The following is a 4,609-nucleotide window of genomic DNA, read 5'->3' as shown; positions in this document are numbered from 1 at the left end:
TCAATTTTACTTCAATAAAGCAAGAAAAGTTACTGAATTAAACACTAGATAAGAGGCAAGCTACTGTTTTCTCTTCCTGTCCAAAGTTCCTCAGACACAGCATCCACCAGACAGGGAGGCTACCATTTAGAATTGAGAAAATGCAATACTTCATTTAGTCCTCACAGCTTACCACGTAATTGTCCATGTTCTTTAAAGATTTTATTTATGTATTTGGTGGGGGGGGGGCAGAACAGAGGGAAAAGGACAAGCAGATTCCTTACTGAGTACAGAGCCCGATGTGGGGCTCGATCTCAGGACCCTGAGATCATGACCAGAGCCAACACCAAGAGTCAGACGCTTAACCAACTAAGCCACCCAGGCGCCCCTGTCCCTGTTCTCTAAACGAGAAAATGAAGTAAAGTGACTCACTGTGATTTTTCCATGCTGCCCCCGCTCCTTGTAAAGCATCTCACAAAACTGTAATAATTGATCCAACATGACACAGATATGAGGATTAGCAAATAATGACCACAAGTAATCCAGGGGACAAAAATGTGTTATGTTTACTGCTGTCACTTCACCTTGGGGAGGCACACAACCGGCCAGAGTTGCGATCAAAGGGACTCTTCTTTGTGACTCCCCGTCCCAAGGCCCACAGGGTAGGAGGAGCCCTCCGCTCTGTGACTCCGATGGCCCACATCCAAAGACCTTTCTGGGGACTAATTGCCTTCAGGCTGGGGACCGCAAATTCCCTGTGTGGGTGGCAGGCTTTCCTAGGTTCCTGCGACGTTATGATCTGTCATAAGAAACACCCCGGTTCGGTCTTCATCTCCATTCCTGGCACACAGTTCCTAAATGCTTGGAATTCCCTGAGTGATAAGATCCAGGAAAGTAGCCTTCATCATGGTTTGGTGGTTTGTCATTGGTTCCTGAAAACGCTCCCAGCCCTGAAGGTGAAAGGAATTTCCTTTTCCTCACCTGAGTGTTTGTTCATGAGGTGAGTCTCTCGGAAAGCCCCATGGCTGGGGACTGGTTGTCAGGGGACCCAACCAGCCTCAGACTTTCGGGCCCCACCCCACCCGCACCCCCGGGACCATGGGCAGCAGCAAGGAACTGAAGGTAGACTCTTTGGCCAATGAATTCATCGATTGTGCTTATATAAAAAAGCCTCCATTCAAACCCCAGAGGCTGGGCTTTGAGAGCCGCGGGGTTGGTGAGCACGTGGAACAGCAGGCTGAGGAACACACCCCAGGGGACACGGAAGCTCTGGGCCCTTCCCACCTACCTTGCCCCACGCATCTTTTCCACATTCCTAAGTCGGATCCCTTTATGACAGACAGGTGATCTAGGAAATAAACCGTTTCCCTGAGTTCTGGGAGCTGCTTCAGCGATTTTTCAAATCTGATGACAACTTGAACTTGAAACTGAAGGGAGGGAGGGTGTCAGAATGGACTTAAGTGGTGGGACACCCAGCTAGTGTCACACAACTCCTTGATCCTGGGAAAACCCGCACGTCTGGGCTCTGAAGGGAAGGGGTGCTGCAGTGGAGTGCTGAGAGCCCAGGGGCCTTACCTGAAGGTGGCTTTCCCTTCCAGCTGCCCACAGCACCCCCACCAGGCAGCCTGGCACAAGAACCATGGTCTCAGGTGTTCTCGACTCACATGTCCCTGGGCAGAAGGTCTCACTCTGGGACCTGCATCCTCTTTCCTCCAGATTCCCTGCCCCCAAGCTGTCCCAGGTCACAAGAGTAGGTTCAGGCCAGAGGCCAAAGCCTGAAACGATGCTGGCCCTCCTACCCCCGCTTCACCTGCTGCCCACCTCACGCCCAGCCTGGCCCCTGAGCTTTCCTCAGCCCAGCCCTTCAGCCGGATATGAGGATGAAGTTATGATATGGGGATGTGGTTCCTCAAAGTAATCCCAGGAGTCAGGAGGCCCAGAATGGTTCCCTTTGCTACACATACGCATTACACACACCCACATGCAGAAATGGAGATCCACAGGCCCATATGCCTGACACCAGCCTCAGGATAATCACACACACATGCATAATACAGAGAACAACCCCACAGCAGCCCATAGGCTGTGCAAAGAGCCGGCAGATTTAATAAGCACAACCACTCAATATCTGTGTGATCTTGGGCACACTACACACCTTCCCTTGCCTCATGTTTCCTCCATTAACGAGCTGATGATGAGACCTGTCTGTGGGGTCACTGGAGGAGTGAATCAATGCATAGGGTTCTCCTTGTGTGTCCTGCCGTGGATCCCTTTGGTGTCCAGTAAAACCATGGAGCCCTTCTCAGAAAGCGGCTTTCAACTGCTTGAAATAAAATACATTGAATTCTGAAGGAAACCAATTATATTCATTAGAAACATGGTACTCAAAATAGTTTTAAGAACATAGCTGTGATATGGTATGTGATATGTGATATGGTATTATCATGTTTTTTGGTGAAAACTTAAATAACAAGCTCTCATCGTCTAAGATTCATAAGTACTGTAATGGCAAAGTAATGATGAGTGCCAACAATACTTGGAGATACTCTTAACTACTGTGGCGGGATACGCAAGTAGCTATGGTTTCTAATGGTGGCCAAGTTCCAAGCACTGCTGACACTCTGTGCTTGTATCCTGCATTCATATTGAAGGAAATGCTGAATTTAATTATAGATGAATGAAGATAAGTGGCATTTATGGACCCCAGAAGGACCGCAAGTTAAGAATCCTTGAGTTAAGACATATAAGATGCTTAGAACAGCACCTGGTACATAGCAAATGCTTGATAAATATTAGTATCATCATATCTTGTTACTAATAGAATCCATTTATGTATAATCAATACCGAAAGTGAGATTAAGATATTGTTAATAGAATACATAAATGGGAAAGGAAACACTTTTGGCAAAATATTACCTAAAGATGCCTGCCCGATTGGAGCAGGAATGAGCCTGTGGCTCCAAGGTGAGTAATCGCTGGAGATCTTTAGGGAGAAGGAATCCTCCTGGACCTACCAGCATTGATTTCAAGTAGGAAAGAGAGAGCAGTCCCAGTATCCGGGGAGCTGGCTTGGATGTGACTGGCGGAGCCGGATACTCATAGGTAACAGATGATGTCCTACTGAACCGAACCAAGACAAGGTGTTCTGTGCCTGATAAGCCAAGACAAAAGCAAGACGCTCTGTAATCTGGCTGAACAAAGACAAAACTCAACAACTTCCAAGCCACCAAAATGATGGCACAGACTGCCACCCTGGCTGGTCCAGTGCCCCGGCCCCTGCAGGACTCACTCAGAGTCTTTGCCCTGCTCCAGTCCGCCTTCTGCGCAGAGCAGGCTTATCAAGAGCCTATCTGTGGAACTACTCCCGCTTCCTGACAGCACACAACCTAGAGGAAAACCTACTTCCTTAAACTCTCCTCTAGATCATCCAACACAAGCCCAGATCCTATAATAAGCCTTTTCCAACAGCATCTCACTGAGATGCCACAGAGTTCCCCTCGGGTGTGCGTTCTCTCCCAATGCAATGAGTCATCAGCCCAGCTTGTCTGACTCCCAGCGCTCCTGGTGGTCTCAGGCTGGAGGGCATGGACAAAAAAACACTGTTTGTATATATGCATAAAGATGGGCTTCTTGTGGTTCCCAAACAACTAGGGGCACCTGGCTGGCTCAGTCAGTAGAGCGCGTGACTCGATCTCAGGGTCATGAGTTCAAGCCCCACACTGGGCGTGGAGCCTACTTAAAGAAAAGAAGAGGGGCATCTGGATGGCTCAGTTGTTAAGCATCTGCCTTTGGCTCCGGTCATGATTCCAGGGGCCTGGGATTGAGCCCCACATGGGGCCCTCTGCTTGGCAGGAAGCCTGCTTCTCCCTCTCCAACTCCCCCTGCTTGTGGTCCCTCTCTTGCTGTGTCTCTCTCTGTAAAATGAATAAGTAAATCTTTTTAAAATTTTGAAAAAGGAAGAAGAAATCTGAACACGGTTCTTAAAAAACTAAAATTTGGGGATAAAACTACAAATTAAATAATAACACACTATAAAATTAGTTATTTTTTTATTATTATTATTAATCAACTCAAGCAGTTCTATGTACTGACCTGTCTCACTCATTCAACTTTCACCATCACCTCCCATGAAATCAACTTTGTGTCCCTGTAGGATTAGGTTCAACATCACATAACAGAAAACTCAAACAACATAGACTTAGAAAGAAAGTGGCTTGTGTGGGTGCCCCTCCCCCCCAACCATGTGCAGGCTTAAACTAACCTGGGCTTTGTTCCTGACTCCTCGGCCTAGCAGTTTGGACGGGGCTCAGTGGGAACAGCTTGTGTCTGAGTTCATTTCCCATCTGCTATCAGCTGTGGTGAAAGGCCTCCCTCCCACTGCTGTGGGCAAGGGCAGTGGAGGTAAGTGGGCCACACACCCTCTATCTCCCCAGGCTGGAGGGCTGCCCCCATGGTGGTCTCAGAGCCCCTAGGGCAGCAAGCCCCAGGCACAAGGCCTTTCCAAGCTTTGGCTTTTCCCCATTGACCAAAACAAGTCACGCAGCTCAGCCCAGATTCCAGGGACTCGGGTCTTGATGAGGAAAACTGCAAAATCACATTGCAAAGGGTGAGCATACAGGAATGGGAGGAA

The 4,609-nt window shown here is 48.4% G+C and overlaps 1 long non-coding RNA gene across 1 annotated transcript; it reads right to left on the bottom strand.

Annotated features, from left to right (window-relative positions):
* Positions 1-520: 520 nt before the first annotated feature.
* On the bottom strand, positions 521-3,686 carry LOC116595133. The gene is made up of 2 exons (XR_004287530.1): positions 2,269-3,686; positions 521-2,226 (listed from the first exon to the last, which is right to left on the bottom strand). It is a non-coding gene; the product is annotated as an uncharacterized LOC116595133 (long non-coding RNA).
* Positions 3,687-4,609: the final 923 nt, after the last annotated feature.

Source organism: Mustela erminea, chromosome 7 (assembly GCF_009829155.1).
Source record: "Mustela erminea isolate mMusErm1 chromosome 7, mMusErm1.Pri, whole genome shotgun sequence".
NCBI lineage: Eukaryota > Metazoa > Chordata > Mammalia > Carnivora > Mustelidae > Mustela > Mustela erminea.
Note: the sequence above shows the minus strand (reverse complement) of the source record. Positions and strands in the feature narration are given on the sequence as shown.